General features: G+C 44.8%; 1 protein-coding gene across 13 annotated transcripts in view; it reads right to left on the bottom strand.

Annotated features, from left to right (window-relative positions):
- Positions 1 to 17,644, bottom strand: part of PEBP4 (phosphatidylethanolamine binding protein 4) — a 404,209-nt gene that overhangs the window by 68,539 nt on the left and 318,026 nt on the right. For 10 of the 13 annotated variants that reach the window (XR_008311022.1, XR_008311023.1, XR_008311020.1 and 7 more), the window contains one exon: positions 9,576 to 9,630. The exons of the other annotated variants lie outside the window; for them this stretch is intronic. The gene's annotated coding sequence lies outside the window, so the exon portion shown is untranslated. The remainder of the gene's footprint in view (positions 1 to 9,575; positions 9,631 to 17,644) is intronic. 13 annotated transcript variants of the gene reach the window in all.

Raw genomic sequence — 17,644 nt, 5'->3', positions numbered from 1 at the left:
GAAGCTCCCACCTGAGCTCTCTGTCCCAGCAGGCAAGCTGCTCCACAAAACTCTTGGACTCCATATAGCATAAAGGCAAGGCTGAATCAGGTTTGGAAGAGCCAGACTAGTGGTAGGGATGAAGTGATTCACTTAAGATGAAACACAAGAGCAGTGGCATACATACCAAGCACCCAACTCTAGCATGCTTGTCACTGACTATGGCCTCTGGGTGCAGCATGAGGAACCTTCTCTAGTTTTCAGTGACACAAAAGTGAAAAACGTAATAAACATATCTTCACACACATGGGAAAAGCCATGGGAGGAGAAATAATTTTGTGGTAGCGAGCATGAATTAAGCAGGGCATGCCCTGGTTTGCATTTGGATGGGTGACTACATGTGAGCATAAGATATTCCCCTTACGGTATGGGGCCATAGTTCAGCAGTAGACTGCCTGCTTTGTAAGCCAAAGGTCCCAGCGTTACTCTCTGACATCTCCAGGTAGGACTGGGAGAGACTCCTGCCTGAAACCTTGGAGAAATTGCTGCCAGTCATTGTAGGCAAAACTGAGCTAGACGGACCAATGGTCTGACCTGGTATAAGGCAGCTTCCTAAATTCCTTCTTTTCTCACACCAGACTGAGATTTTTGGCACTGTATCACAGCAGACTGGAGCCCAGTGCAGACTTCTTTTGTCAAGCTCTTCACATAGCTCCAATCAGCTGCACAGGACAGATGATTGGAGTATAAACTAGAGAACTGGAATGTAATCGAAGTTTGGTTCTAGTTTGTAACTCTTGTAGATAATCCAGATCCACACACTGCAAAGTCATCCAAACTTTGTTTTATGTTTACTGATCACTGACAATGTTATAATATTTATGGTTATACGGTTAATTACATCTCTTTCAATTTCCCTTTGTACATAAACTTTTAAGATTGTTATTAGATTCATCTGGTCCATGACAACTCTGGAGTTAATTGCTGATTATCTTTCTTACTTGTTTTATTGTGTGGAAGCATCTTTTTTCTTATATTTTGTATTGATCTTTTTTTCATGCTGATTATAGTTTTTATGTGAGTATGTGTGTTAAAACTATAATAAATAAAGTGATAAAGTGTGAGGGGAATGTCCGCCCCCTGCCCCCAAAGTTTCATTTATAAAAGCCAGGTGTCTTGTCATCATGCTTTCAGGAAAAAGGTTGGAGGAATATGCGGAAACCCTGCAGCCAAAGGGTTCTTGGCTTTCTGTGCCTTTTGTAGTTCTGCATATTCCCCTTTGCTCACCACATTGTTTTTTTCAAGTCATCATGTGCCAAGGTTACCCTTGCATCCCTGGAACAGAAAGCCTTTGACTTCTTCTACTACAGAATAGTCCCAACGCTCCATTTTGGGGGAAATGCAAACCTTGTATTCAGAATGATGATGCAATATTAACTATAATATGCTAACCCCTGTTAACTGGGCAGAGAGACAGCTTTAAAAGTGGCAATTCTCTTATAATTTAGTTGTGATTCTCTTGTATTTAGCAGGGAAGAGCAGTACAGCCCTATTCAGCCCCAGCCCAGTGTTCCCCCCTGGCTGTTGCTGGTGTCTAGCTCACATTTCATTTAGATTCTTAGCCCTTTGAGGACAGCTAATCATCTTCTTATTGTTTCCCCCTATGTAAACAGCTTTGAGAATGTTTTAGGGGAAAGGTGGTATTTATTATTATTTATTCACACAGTCAGACAGGTGTTATTGACTGGTTTGTTTTATCCAGACAAGTCCTTCCCAGGGACCTGGGATGGCTGAATTTTATTATCAATGTTGTTGCTGTTATTATTATAGATATCATTGCAGAATATAGGCTGTTCCCAGTAAAGCTGCTTTTTGTAATTGGCTAATGGCGATTTCTGTGGCCCCTATGGTGTGGAGGTGCTCTTCGAGGTCTTTTGGGACCGCACCCAGGGCGCCAATTACCACTGGGATTATTTTTCTGCCACAGCCTTTCAATTTCAATTTGTAGATCTTTGTATTTTGTGATTTTTTTCTATTTCTTTTTCTTCTGTTCTGCTATCCCCTGGTATTGCTATGTTGATTATTTTAACTTGTTTTTCTTTCTTCTCGACTACAGTTATATTAATTCTACTACTACTACTACTACTACTTATTATTATTATTATTATTATGCTATTTACACACAGTCTACCATATATTATTAATTGGATTTGGTACTTTAATTATTGGGCTCTTTCCAAGGGTCTAGGATAACTAAAGAAACATTAAAGATAATGTTGTAGTATTTGTGCTGTCCTGAGTAGTTTGGCCTTCTGTAGCTGATGTGTTGTAATTTTATCAATGCCCAAGGTGTCAAGATGGTGTTCAAGTTCTTTTGGTACTGCACCAAGGGCACCAACAACAATTGGCACCACTACTGTTTTCTTTTTCCAGAGCCGCTCAATTTCAATAGGAAGGTCCTTGTATTTAGTTATTTTCTCCACTTGTTTTTCACCGACTCATCTGTCCCCTGGGATTGCAATATCAATTATCAGAACCCAATTCTTCTTGATGACTGTCAGATCTGGCATATTGTGTGCTAAATGCCTATCAGTTTGTATTTGAAAATCCCAAAGGATTTTTGCCTCCTCATTTTCTGTGACCTTCTCAATTGGATGATTCCACCGATTCTTGCTTGCTGGCAATTTGTAATTCTTGCAAAAGTTCCAGTGGATCATCGCAGCAACTTTATTGTGTCTTTCCTTATAATCAGTCTGCACGATTTTCTTACAACAACATACAAGGTGCTCAACTGTCTCATCTGCTTCCTTGCAACACTTACTGAAGCTATTTTTATGATCACTGGAAAGCAGGCTACGGGAGCTTAGCCCACTTTCCAGGGATTGTGGGAACCACCGGGCTCGAAGGCGAGCCCGGTGCTCCCAAGGTGGCTAGCCCGCCTAACTACCCCTCCCCTAAGATGAGGTTAACGGAGCGAGTGCTCTGTTAACCTCATCTTTTTGCAGGCAGCCTCCCGGCCTCGGGGGTCTCTCCAGAATGCCCCATGAACTTGCATGGGGCATGCTGGAACTTCCGGGGGCTGCACGGTCCCCGATCCCCGCTGCCCCTGCCGGCTCCATGACAGAGCCAGCAGTTGTGTGGGTGGCCGATCTGGTTGTCCAGCTCTGAGCGGCTGCTCGGCTGCAGGGAGAGTGGGCTAAGCCCACTCTCCCTGCAGTTAGCCCCAAAGTTCTTCTCACTGATCTTGAGAAGAGTTTCACTGTCTTTCTGGGTCTTATCAATTTTTGCTTTTATAACATTTGTTCGTAATGATTGTTCCTGGGCTGCCAAAATGAGACCTTCCATTTCTTTCTTCAGTTTCCCCTTCCTTAACCACTGCCATGTTGTGCTATTGTTGACTTTTGATTGTATGTCATTAAAGAACTGATTGTGCAATGGTTTGTTGTGCCATTTTTCTCGTCAATTCCTCATCCATTGTTTTTTGTATTTGTCCTTTGATTCCTTTATTTTCAACAGTCCTGTCTTACTCACTTCCTGTAGCATTTTTTCTTGGCTTTCATCCATGTGTTCCGCCAATGCTTGTTTTTCTTCTTCAACAGACTGTCTGACTTGCAACATTCCACGTCCATCTTTATTTCTTGGCAGGTACAGCCTATCAACATCCCTTCTTGGGTGCAGGGCATGATTGATGTTCATTATTTTCTTGGTTTTCTGATCCAGTGCATCCAATTCAGCATTGTTGTTGTTATTAATTAATTAATTAATTATTATTATTATTTCTTGTTTACACAGTCAGACAGATGTTATTGACTGGTTTGTTTTATCCAGACATCAAGTCCTTCCCAAGGACCTGGGATGGCTGGATTTTATTGTCAATGTTGTTGCTGTTATTATAGATATCATCACAGAATATATCATCATCATCATCATCATCATCATCATCATCTCCCTTTGGGCTCGGATTCGTTCTGTCAGAGAGTATGCCCGGCTCCTGCATCATCTAGTCAGTGTTTGTGACCTTGCTTGTTTTGTGCCTTGAAAGTTCTATCGGGCACTGAACGACTTTCCGGGGATGCCGCTGGTGGTCTTAAAACGATCCCTGTTCTCCCCCCAGTATCATTCGCAGGGGCTGAACTGCACGGCTGGGTTTGCTTGCTTCGCTGTGCTCCTCCTGAGGCTGCCCTCTCTTTTTATGCAAGCCTGAGCAGCACTCCCACACGGCCCCCACCCCAGTCACTTGGGACCAGGCAGGCAAAGGAGCCCCTGCCGCAGGGAAAGGACAGGCAGTCACGCACGGGAGGAGGAGAGTGAGCTCCCATTGCTCTGCAAGGGAAGGTATCTGAGGCCACCTGCCTGCTTGCCCTTGAGCCGTTTGTTGAGATGTTCATGATGGTAATTATTTCGGTAGTTGTTAAAACAGATAATTATTACCCTGCTGATTTCGGCATCTGATTTCACACAGGCTTCCCCTGAACTATTGCCCAGTTTCAAACGAAATACCTCCTGAGAACTGCCTTTGGTTACATGCCTTTTTTCTTTCTTGTAAAATCTTTAAAAAGTCCTGTGACAGCTATCTTAATATGCCACATTGCTTATATTCTTTCTTTTTGTCTTTGTCTAAAACCTGTGTTTGGAGGACTTGGAAATGTGGACATCATAACTGGGATGCAAACATCAGAGTAGCCAAGCCCTGCTGACTGGGTTTGCCAAGAATCTCAGCTTCAGTGGAAAGGAAGAGTTACGGAGGCCTTGTCAGCAGGGCTGGTGTCAGAATCTGACACTCTCAGGCAGTTGCTAAGGGCCCAGGGCCATCAGAGGGGCCACTGCCCATCCCTGGAGTGTTCAGGCTGCAGTCCACTTTCATGCAATGATGGAAGGGTTTCTGGGAGAAAAATACATGGGAAGGGTGCCTGGAGGAGAGAAGGAAGCGATGGATGGGTGGGTGGAGTGTGGGGAAAACTACACTCCACAACATCAAGAGAGGCTAAGACCACCCACATAGGAGGGGGCCCATAAAGTTTTTTTTTAAGATGACTTTGTAGCTGATGGGAGAGCAGAGGCTGAAGCCCACTTGTTGGCTGTAGATGTGCTTGCTTGTTCATGGCACAGCTCGCCCTGTTTGTAATAGGCAACAGTAGATCCAAGTAAGCTAGGGGTCACCCACACAGGAGGGGGCCCATAGGAGAGCCAACCCTGCTTGTCGGGGTTAGGAACATCAGCTAAAATCAATCAGAGACAGATGTAATGTGTATTTGAACTGTGCTGCCAGCACCGACCAAATATATCATAGGAACATAGGAAGCTGCCATATACGGAGTCAGACCATAGGTCCATCTCGCTCAGTATTGTCTACACAGACTGGCAGTGGCTTCTCCAAGGCTGTAGGCAGGAATCTCTCTCAGCCCTGTCTTGGAGATGCTGCCAGGAAAGGAATTTGGAGCCTAGATGCTCTTCCCAGAGCGGCTCCATCCCCTAAGGGGAATATCTTATAGTGCTCACACTTCTAGTCTCCCTTTTGTATGCAACCAGGGCAGATCCTGCTTAGCTTAAGGGGACAAGTCATGCTTGCTACCACAAGACCAGCTCTCTTCCCATAGCGTATCATATGCTATTTTCCATAGAGCATTCAAGTATGTAACTCCTCTACCTGCAGTCCAGAAAAAGTGGTACAGCGCAGAAAAAGCATCCACCAGGAGACACTCCAGCCCACTACTCTCCTCTCTAGAAAAGCACCCCCAAAAGATACCCTCTAGGCCACTACACGTCCACTCGGTCTTCTCCCTTTCCAAAGGCAGTGAGCATGGAAGGTGGACAGTTCATGGTATGCTACAGTCAAGCTAGGCAGCGGTGGCCAATGAGGAGGAGGGAGGTGAGGAAGTGGAGGGCAGCCGCTGGGGCAGTTGCAGCAGCTGCTACCCACTGGTAATCTGCCACCTGAAGCAACTGTCTCAAGTCACCTCATGATATGGGACCAGATCTGACTGGAAAGCACTTAACCCGAATGGGGTTGATTTGCAAGCAAGCACTCTTTTGCATAGTTAATTGTAGGCAATGATCTTAATCATGGGGAAGGGCCTTGCTGGATACTATAATGCTATATTAAGCATTGTGTGAAAAACTTCAATTTTAATTTTGCTTAGAGTTAACAATGAAAAAGTGATGCCTCAGGAGCTCTGTTTTACTTGAGTGAATTTATTGCCCTATGTGAATTTCTAACACAGTACACCTTTCTCAATGTTGCCCTCTTGCTTGTGGTAATCTGGACTCTAGGAGGTATTGGCCTTGGTGCAGAAGATTAGAGCCAAGGACATTTAAGCATGCTTTGATCCTTGCAGTGTTAAGGTATTATGAAACATTGGTGCCTGGAATCAGAAGAATGGGTGACCTTTTATGAAAGGCTTTGTAGCTGATGCGAGAGCAGAGGCTGAAACCCACCTGCTGGCTGCAGATGTGTTTGCTTGTTCATGAGATGCTGTCCTCACCCTGCTTGTAATGGGCAACAGGGAATATATATGGAAAGAGTGCTGGACTAGGGTCAGGGAGATCTGAGTTCAAATTCCCATTCAGCCATGAGACTTGCTGGGTGACTCTGGGCCAGTCACTTCTCTCTCAGCCTGACCTACCTCACAGGGTTGTTGTGAGGAGAAACTTAAGTATGCAGTACACCACTCTGGGCTCCTTGCAGGAAGAGCGGGATATAAAATAAAATAAAATAAAAATAATGAAAAATAGTGATATTGTCACTGGGTGAGTATGCATTGCTGATCTGAGGATAAGTCTATCAATGGTGATTAGCCCAGTTGGCTCTGTGGAACTGCCATCTGGCAGGCAGTATGCCACTTCACAGCAGTTGTTGAGGGGCAACAGCGTGAAAGGGCTATTGCCCTCGGCTACTGTGGAAACCTGGATGCTAGACTTGCTGGACCTCTAGCCAGATTCAGCAGGACTCTTCTTGTTGCCATGAGTTTGCAGTCATGAACGCTAGCTGGCCAATTCTTTTCTTAGATCACTGGCTAATGTTCCAGGAGTCCAGAGGATGTTTCTGAAAGGGGGGAATTAATATTCCTGAAGTACCCAGACAGGGGAAGCCACCAAGAGTCTTGTAAGATGGCAAGGAATCCCTTCCACTTGATGGCTGGGACTGATGTGACATCCTCCTCTCTCTCACAGCTAGGGCCGTGGTCAAGGAAAAGAAACAGAAGCCTCTTGATGAGACACAGAGAGAAACAGGCGGAGTTTTTGAGAGACTGGAATGGGGAAAGCTGAAGCATCTTGGGCTGGAGGGCTGCTCTCTGTAATCTGATGTATCTTGAAGGAGAACTTTTAGGAGTGCTCTGCTGTTTCAACTCTGTCAAGCTCAACTTGTATATTTGTAAACAAACCAAATATTACAAAGACGCTGTGAGCCTCCAATGGCCTGTCCTCCAGAGGATGCCAAACGGTTTTCAGCACTGCACTCAGGGGCGTAGCTAGGGGAGAGGGGGCCCGTGTTCACCCCTTTCCCTGACGGCCCCTTGGAGTAAGGGAGATAATAGGGAGGGATGGACCTGGGGGGCCCTCAGGAGGTGGGGGGGGCAGGTTCTTTGAACCCACCTGCTCAATTATAGCTACACCTCTGACTGCACCCCTGGAACTCTTCTCTGCTTGGAAAAGTGGAAAGAAGGTACATAAGATTTCTATATAAGAATATACTGTACTTACATTGACGACTGAGGAACAGGGTCATAGGAGGCAAGGGCTGGTGAACTTAGGGGAATTTTTGCTTTCTCTCTTTTTCCCTTCCACAACTCAGTTACCAGCAACCATCTATGCAGTGCCCTGCGGAAACCACTTGCAAACCAGCCATCCTCTGTAACCACTTCCTTGCCCCAGTAAAGTCAGGCAAGAGGAACCTGGTTCTTTCTCTCTCTCTTTCCTTTCCAGTGAGAATGATTATTATCATTATGAGAGAGACCTCATACAGAATCATGCAGTGGGTGAAAATATGTCTACACATGATGCAGAAACTCTGCCGAAGCTAAACAGATCTGAGACTGGATGGGAAACTGCCTGAAAACACGACGTCTGATGCCTTGAGTTCCTTGAAATAATATCAAGTGGGTTCTAAATGGAACACATAAATAAATACAACAGAAGTCATTCCCTTCCCTCCAGAGCTTCCTGTCTTCGAGCAGATAGGCAAATGCAGGAGGAGGCGGCAGGATGGTGATGGTGGTGGGATTCCAGTCACCAGAAGTAAGCAGCTCCAAGCTATGGCACTGACCATTGAATTATATGCCCTGCAAGGTAGTAAGCTGTTTGCCCAGAAGCTGTTACCAGGGTGACATGGCTAGCCTCTCCCTTATGACTAAGAGGGCTGGATTAGTTAATTCTGACCTGACATGGATGTGCAAGCTACATCTGGAAAAGAATTAGTCTGACACGATGCACTGTGCCGCTTGCAGCCAACTTCTCCTTTGCCTCCTAATTAGGACTATGTCAAACTATTCCGGAGTACTGAGTTACACAGAAAAACACAGCACTCAACTAGACATGAAAGGACCACATGTGTGGTTAATATGTGCGGCCTTTTCATGTATAAAGAATGAAATACTTTCTATCGCAAATGGCAGCAACTTTCCAAGGACTTAGAGTAGGGATGTGCAGAACCAGTTCGATAGCGAACTGGACCAGTTTGACTGCAAACCGCTTCAAGCTGACTTGTTGAACTGAGTGGCCCAGCCAATAGGTTAGACCGAACTGGTTCGAATACCTGTGGTTTGGACCCAATTCGGTTTGAATTAGGACCAAATTGCCCCAACCAGTCCGTGCACAGCCCTAACTCAGAGGCCTTTCTCAATCCAGCTGCCTAAGATCGTTTAAACAGAGATGCTGGTGAATGGACGGGGTGGGGGGGGAAGGGGGGTGGGGGTGACGGCTCTGCAAGTAAAACATGGGTTCTGCTACTTTTGAGCTATGAGCTCTTCCCCAACAAAACAAACATGGTCTGGAGCAAAAGCCAAGACAATAAGAAAACAAGAAAGAGTTCTGCTGGATCAGGCCAAAACCCATCTAGTCCTGCATCCTGCTTCACACCGTGTTCAACTAGGTGCACCTGGGAAGCCCTCAGCTGGGGGAAGAGGGCAATGCCTCTTCCTGTTGGTGTTCCCTAGTACCTGGTTCAGCTACATGATCACACTGCAGCTTTTTTACTACAGCTACTTCACTTCCCAAGGATCAGTGGTTGACATCCTAACAAAATGCTCACATAATGAGACAAGTTGCACGAGTGCAAGAAGTTTGCATAGTTGTGCGGAAAACAGGGATTTGTGGAATTGCACCATAGCACTCTTGTGCAAAGGTTCCCTTTAAACACAAATGAGGCATCCTGCGGATTGGGCAACTGTTGCACAAGCATGCTTTAATGTTTTTAAATGTTTTGTCTGGAACACAAGCTCTAGACTTGCACAAGGAGCTAGCATGACACCTTTGTGCTAGTGCGACATCCTTCTGCAAGTGCATTGTTAGTCAGGATGTCAGCCAATTTATTTTACTTAAAAAATCTACTCCAACCTCTCTGTATACTCATGGTAGTTTACTATTTATGTCCTACTTACAATACGAGGTGATCAAATGAAAAGGAGATCCGTAGCACTGGCTCAAGTGATACAGCTGTGAAAGAAGGGAAGCTGTGTGAGTGTGTTACAGCAAACACCTTTATGACTAATAGTTTTATTGTGGCAGAAGCTTTTGTGGACTGATGAAGTGGGTTCTAGTCTACAAAAGCTAATGTCACAGTACATTTATTGGTCTTCAAGGTGTCACAGGACTCTTAGTTTTGAAGGAGTTGCTAAAGATCACAGGTTCTATTGTGGCTGCAAATACTTGGATTCAAGGTTCCCTTTTGTATATTGGGCCTCAAGATTTGTTTCTCCTATATGAGAACTTCAGGCACACAGGAGTTGTCAAACAGCCAGGGCTGCAACATTTGCAAAGCAATTTTTGTGCACAAGAGGTAGTTGGGAGGACATGCTTCTACCTTAAATTTCCCAGTAGAAGTGGAAATCATAAAAGCAGTGTTAAAATAAACCCTAACATTCTTACAGCAATTATATTACTGGTGACATTCTTCTCCCTAAAAATACCAGACATTCTATCTGTGGATCTCTTTCAAATCAGGGATGGGGAGAATAGCTAGAGAAACAAACCAGGAGGAACAGGCTGGCTCTTACTTCTGACACTACCACTCCTGATGGTGAGAAAGAGATAGACTGCAGTCCTGTCTTATCTTCCTCCTGAAAACTGCAGCTGCAACCTAGCCAACAATTAAGTTCAGTAACTACTGAAAACAGTGGCTGACATTCTGCAGTGGAGTGTCAATGGTAAAGACCTGCCTGGGCTACTGCAAAAAATATTGTAAAAGAATATTCTCTGCATTGTTTAGAATGGGAGATAATATTTCAGAGAATTATTACCGTATATCCGTTCAATTAAATGCACTGGAGGATATTTAAGTCGAGAATGACTTAAACAGCTTCCGAGCAGTTGTGCTGTGCTACTTCCATTGGAAAGAAATGACCCAGAAGCTGTTTTCAGTCCTTCTGCAGCTGCTCTGTCATGCTGTACTGGTCGGGGCTGCCTATCATGTTGTGCAGCAGCCCCAACAGGTCCCTAATACCACCTTTCAGCCAACGCAATCAAAGTATGGAGCACTATGGGCTCAGTTATGCCTTTTATACTCCCAGGAACATCATTGTTTTGGATGCTAGACTAGACAGATTCCTGGATTATCCAGCCAAAGAGGAAACCTGGCAGCAGAGAGAACATTCATGAGAATTTCAGCAGTTATCAGGGTTTCTTCTATTGAACCCGTTGCCTTATGGTCAGCAATATGGTAAATATGAGAGAATCTACACAGTCAGCACAAATGCATCAGGTACATGGAAGTTCTGCTGGAGAACTTCTCCCACAATGTTTCTGTTGTCTCTCAATACAACATCAGAAACAGGGCAGCACATGACTTCCATAAGCTTATGGAATTCAAAGGAAATGTTTCCAAAGTTTGCCACCACCAGTGGAAGTCTCTCTCTCTCTCTCTCTCAAATTTGATTTCTAAGTAATTGATTCCGAAGTAACTGGCAATACATTCATAAGGTGATTTACTATGAGCTATTTTCTTATTCTCTTTCTCATTCCATTGCAAAAAACCGCTGCAATGGAAACACAGACTAACAAATACCAATCATACTTCCTCTGGATGCTAAAAATGATAAGTACTCAGAGATAGAAGTAAATATTCTGGAGGGAATAAGTTGAAATCTATTTCAAGGCTGGACTGTTCCATTGCAGCATTTTGCTGAAAGCTTGTCTGCTGAAGTCTAGCCTCTTCCTCCAGGACGTGACGTATTTCCTTTCCATCACTGACTGATTTAGAAACAAAACTTTCTACATTTGGCCACAGAGAGAGTTAGCTTCTCTTTTTTTCTTCTTCTCTGACTCTGATTGTTAGCAAATGAAAGAGAGCAGAAGGGGGCTGGACTAGTGGATGACTGTACATGACTATTTTTTTTTTAAAAAACCCATGTTCATTAAGCAAACAAAACCAACAATTAATATTTTCCATACAATGCAGATCTTGCAAACATCCAAGTGAGAGTTTGTGGTTATGATCATCAGGTCAATATTCTTACTATGCAATGTATATTAATAAAAATGTGTGTGCTCAACCAAATGCACATTTCAGATCTCTTTATACTCATTATTTGAGTTTTACTACACTCTCTTTCAACAGTTCCATAAGCAAAATGGTGCAAATAATATATGTGCTCCTTTTAGCAATATTGGCCGTGATATAAAAACTTGGGTAAAACTGGGTATGGCAGCATAACTCACACCCCCCCCCAAGGAAAAAAAAAAGAAACAGTGTTGTCTTTTTCAAAGACATGGAAATGAAAGGATTCTCTAGGACGAGACTCTAAAATCTGTTTTTACCATGTGCCTCTTCAGCCCCACTTCTAAATTAGATGAGATACAGACAAATACTGTTATTTGTTTGCATCGTAATTTTGTAAAGCACTTTTAGTCCCAGTTTACAGATGGGGAACTGAGGTGGAGAGATGCAGAACCAGATCACCTGCATAACCAGATCACTAGGCGGTTTTTGGAGAAAGCTTTCTTCTTTTTGGCCTCAGGGCAGAAGTGGGGGAGACCACCACCAGGTGCTTCTCCTCAGTCTCGTATTCTCCCCTGTCTGGAGGTCAAGGGACCTCAAAGATTCCTCCTTGGCTGTTGCACCCAGGCTTTGGAATTCCTCGCCCTGTTTTATCCCTTCCCTTCTGACCTTCTGATAAAACTTGTTTGTTTTAGAGGGCATTTCAAGGAGAGGATTAGTTTTATATGCTCTGTGTATGGGTTTTAATTCCCTTTGGTCTTCTCTAGTGTTATTCTCTCTGTTTTTGGTTTACTTTGATTATTGTTTTATTGTGTTGGCTGTTTCTATGCATATTTTTGGATCTTAGTCTCTGGATGTTTCTTTAAATAGAAAAGTAGGGCCAGCTTCTTGACTAATGGTGCACTTGGGCAACAGAAGTGCATGAGAGCAATAGGATTGCGTAGTTGCACTAAAAACCAGGAATTTTTTGAAAGCTCCCTTTAAAGCACACAAGGGATGCCACAGGTTGCACCACAGTTGCAAAAGTGGAAATATGCTTGTGTTAACTGGTCTGGAACTGGAATGCATGTTTCAGAATTAGTGTAAGTAGCTAGTGTAGCAGCCTTGCACTAGTGCAACGTCCCAGTGAAAGTCCACCGTCAGGATGTCAGTCAGTATTTTTAATTAAACAACACACATCACAGAATCCATTGAAATCTTTCTTACATCCTGCACCATGAAGAATGTATGTCTCTGGGGGGTTTACAATTAAAAACATTTAAAACATCAAATCAATTAAAATAATTTAAACATGAAAAACATTTAAAACCCAGTATTAAAATTTTATAACTATAAATCCAGTTAAAAGCCTGAGTGAATAAATGTGTCTTCAGTGCCTTTTTAAAAGTTGCCAGAGATGGGGAGGCTCTTATTTCAACAGGGAGTGCATTCCAAAGTCCAGGGGCAGCAATGGAGAAGGCCTGTTCCTGAGTAGCTGCCAGATGAGTTGGTGGCAGCCGCAGGTGAACCTCTCCAGATGATCTTAGCAGGCCGTGGGGCTCACAGTGAAGAAGATGTTCTCTTAAATACCCAGCCAGGGCCTAAGCTGTTTAGGGCTTTATAGGTAATAACCAGCACCTTGTATTTTGCCCAGAAATGTATCAGCAGCCAGCGTGGTTCTTTCAACACAGGAGTAATATGGTCTCTCCCAGATGACCCAGAGACCAACCTGGCCACTGCATTCTGGACCAACTGCAGTTTCTGGACTACATACAAAGGCAGCCCCACATAGAGCGCATTGTAGTAATCCAGCCTATAGGTTACCAGCAGATGTACCACCGTTTTGAGGTCGTTCATCTGAAGAAATGGACGCAGCTGGTGTATCAGCCGAAGCTGATAGAAGGCACCTCCGGCCACTGCCTCAACCTGGGACACCAAGGGGAGGTTTGGATCCAGAAGCACCCCCAGACTGCGTACCTGTTCCTTCCAGGGGAGTGTGACCCCATCCAGAACCAGCAGATCAAAACCATCTCCTGAGTTCCAAACCCACACAATAGGTACTGTTATGGGCATGCTGTTGGACTCTGAGGATGAGGAGGAGGCAGGCAGTGTGACAGTGGAGGAGGGAGTGCAGCTACTTCAAAGGCAAGAAGTTGCAGAGGCAAGTGGGACCGACTCACGGTATGTTGAAAAAGAAACAAAGCCTAATATGACAACTCCTGTGGAGGAGGCGCAGCCGATCTCAGCTGTAGAGAGGTGTCAGTCAGAGACAGGAGGAGATAGACGCACGCGCAGAACGGCTTGACTAACAAGGAGAGCTGCTCAATCAGGGACCCATGATTGAGAGCACATGGCTTCAGCCTATTTAAGACGGCTTCGCTGCAGTTGCATTGCTGGTAGCAATGCTGTACTTTGATGAGCTACCCAGCTGTGTTCCTGCTTGTTTGACTGTGCTTTGACTCCGGACCGTTTGGACTCTGTTTGTGGAATTTGATTTGGACTTGGCTTGACTGACTGGATATTGTAACAACTCAGACTGGCTGTGGTTTGGACATTGCTTACTGTTTGGCTCTGACATTCCCCTTTTGACCCTTTGCCTGCTGCAAGCTCTGTCTGCTGATATATAGCTCTTGATTCACCTGACAGGTTTACGACAGGTACCTCCATCTTATCTGGATTCAGTTTCAGTTTTTCATCCCTCATCCAGCCCATTACTGCCTCCAGGCAGGTATTTAGGGAGGTTATGCCTTCTCCCGATGATGCTGACATGGAGAAATAGATTTGGGTGTCATCAGCATACTGATAACACTCTGCACCAAATCTCCTGATGATCAATTCCAGCAGTGTCATGTAGATGTTAAACAGCAAGGGTGACAATATGGAGCCCTGCGGGACACAATACGCAAGTTCAGATTTTGAAGAACAACAGTCTCCAAAAGAAACCATCTGGAATCTGCCCATGAGGTAGGAGTGGAACCCCTGCAAAGCTTCTTCAGAAGTAGTCTAATGATTGCCTCCTTAAGAAGACAAGGAGGCATCCTGCCATCCCTCAGAGAAGCATTTATTATCTCTACCAAGCCCTCTACAACAGCCTTCTTGCCAGATATTATAAGCCATGTCAGGCAAGGATCAAGAGGGCAGGTAGTAGGTCGCACCATTCCAAGCAACTTGTCCACATCCTCAGGGGTCACGAACTAAAACTGATCCAGGGTCATCCAGGGTCATCACATAAGAGGAGCTGCTGGACACCTCAGCATCAGACTCTGTAACAATTGTGGAGTTTGAATCTAAGTCGGCCTGAATACGAGAGATTTTGTCCACAAAAAGCTCATTAAAAAGGTCACAGTGAGTAATTGTTAGTTCCAAATACTGACTCAAGGAGGATGGGGTGCACATTAGCCCCTTCTTGACCCTGAACAACGCTGCCGGATGTGAACTTGCAGACACAATATGGGAGGAACAGAATCACTTCTTTGTCACACGTATCACCTGAGTATAGATCTTCAAATGCTCTCTATGTAATAATAGGTCAGATTTGAATCGAGTCTTTCTCCATTTGCACTCTAGTCGTCTACATTGCCACTTCAGCCCCCATAGTTCTTCCAAATACCAAGGGGCCAGTTTTGAAACTGGTCAGAGAGGACGCATGGGAGTGATCATGTCCACTGCCCTTGTGAGTTGACTATTCCAGTTCTCCACCAGAGTGTCAATAGGGTCACCAGCAGAGCCAACACTAAATCCCTCCAAGGCTTCTTGGAATCCTATTGGATCCAGCAACCTTCTCAGGCAGACCATCCTAATGGGTTCTCCACCCCAGTGGAGTTGGGACATGGTAGTGAGTCCAACTTTAATCAGATGGTGGTCCATCCATGACAATGGGGAAATCACCTGAGTCCCCAACCATGGAACACCACCCTGATCAGAGTGAAATACCAGATCAAGCATGTGACCAGCAATATGTGTCAGTCCTGAGACCACTTGGGAGAGGCCCATAGTTGTCATGGCCGCTATGAACTCCTGAGCCGCCCTGGACAGATTGGTCCCAAAGTTAACACTGACGTCCCGGAGCACCAAAAGCCTGGGAGACTCCAACGCCAAGCCTGAGACCAAGTCCGTCAGCTCAGTTATGGACTCGTTGAGAAGTGGGGTGATCGGTATACCAACAAAAGTCCCACTATCCCTGGCCTAAAACTTAGGTACACACATTCAATATGGTGAGACACTTCGATAGGGATCCTGGCAAGGGAGATATATTTCTTATAGATCACAGCCACTCCATGTCCCCACCATGTCCCCTCCCTTGCTCCTCAACAGAGTACCCTGCAGGGAGAAGCTGGGACCAGACTAGGCCACCAGCCTCCCTCAACCAAGTCCCTGTAATACATACCAGATCAGCCCTTTCATCCAGAATCAGATTATGGATGATTTCAGGTTTATTCTGGGCCAAACTGGAATTACAAAAGAGCAAGATGAGGCTCTGTGGATGGTTGGCATTGCTTTCCAAGGTCAAAGAGCTGGCAGGACAGCCAGAAGGGGTAACAGCAGTTAAGTTTCTGACTTCCCTTCCCCTGCAATGGCCTGCTGACCTGTCAACCTTCTATTCCCCACCACCACTGGAATAAAAAGGTAAAGTGTGCCATCAAGTCGATTTCAACTCCTGGCACCCATAGAGCCCTGTGGGTTTCTTTGGTAGAATACAGGAAGAATAGCTGCCCCATAATCGGTGGATATATCCCCCTGTCTCCCTGGTGTATCCAGTGGATACACCCACCTTCACACACCTTGAGGGAACCTGAGCCAAATGGCCTGGCCCTCGCCCTCGTTATCCCCCAAAGGGGCGACCCCCTTTGGTGTCGCCTCTTGTGTGGTGACCCCGCTGGTGGCAGGCCCGCTGCCACAGACAGAATTCTATGTATCTATATACACACATACCCATCTCCCCAGACACACACACCATAAATAAATGTTAAATTAATTATTAATTATTAATTATTTGCTGATGCCTATCAATATGTCAGAGTTCATGCCCCTGTTCTGCTCTTCTCCTGAGTTATGGAGAAGGATTGTGCAAGTCCTGGTCATGGGTATGGGAATGCTCATGCTCCCAAAGCTTGAATAATATGGAGGATGGTAGTGAAACCTATGTGTAGCTGAAAGGAGGAGATGTATCATTTGGAAAGACCTGAGCAGGTGAGGAAGGTGTTGAGAGGAAGTGCATTCCTGATAGATCATCTGTTCACCTAGACAGATCTGGTCTTAGGTCCAGAGCCTTTTTCATGGATTAATTTTGCCACTTTAGATAAAGACTTACCATCAGGCAGGAGAGTGGCAGCTGGCAGAAGGATCGAGAGCACAGAGCAAGGCAAACCATCTGCTTGGAATCTCATGGGGGAATAGGAAGTGCTTTGAAGTGCACACATATTACAGGCAGGGACTTCCACTGGAAGTCATAGGTCCAATGAGCATAAGTCCTGCAAACCACAGCCTAATATCTGAAAGCATTGCGGGGGGAGAGGAAGGCAGAACAGGGCCTTAGCTGATGACCTAAGTGAGTGGAGAGCTTACACGAAAGGTGTGGTGGCCCTTAAGGTATCAAGCATGGCCGAAACCCTCATTACTTCAATACTGAACTAACAAACTGAGAACTGAAAATGGACAACGTGCAAATGATAAATGAACAAAACAGTGACTTTTCCTCAACAGACACATCATGTGATGAGAATGCAAGATTTGAATTGTTCTTTGCAATTTTATGACATTTGCCAACAATGAACTTTGCCATAACAATTTAGTTCTTTCTTTCTGAAGGATGTTTCCCAATGAACAGATCAGTCACCTGCTCTCTCCTGATTGGTTTCCGATACCGCACACACACACCACACCCCACTCTGTTCAGGGAATTATGGGAGAGATGACATAGCAAGAATGGGTCAATAGTGCTAATAGCTTTTAAGAATGTTGGCCTTTTTGTATAAAATCCCACTACCCCACCAGATTTTGAATTAAAACTAAATTAACTAATTGTAAGACAAAAAT

This window comes from Hemicordylus capensis, chromosome 8, assembly GCF_027244095.1.
Source record: "Hemicordylus capensis ecotype Gifberg chromosome 8, rHemCap1.1.pri, whole genome shotgun sequence".
NCBI lineage: Eukaryota > Metazoa > Chordata > Lepidosauria > Squamata > Cordylidae > Hemicordylus > Hemicordylus capensis.
The sequence above is the reverse complement of the archived record's forward strand: the minus strand, read 5'-3'. Positions and strand labels throughout refer to the sequence as shown.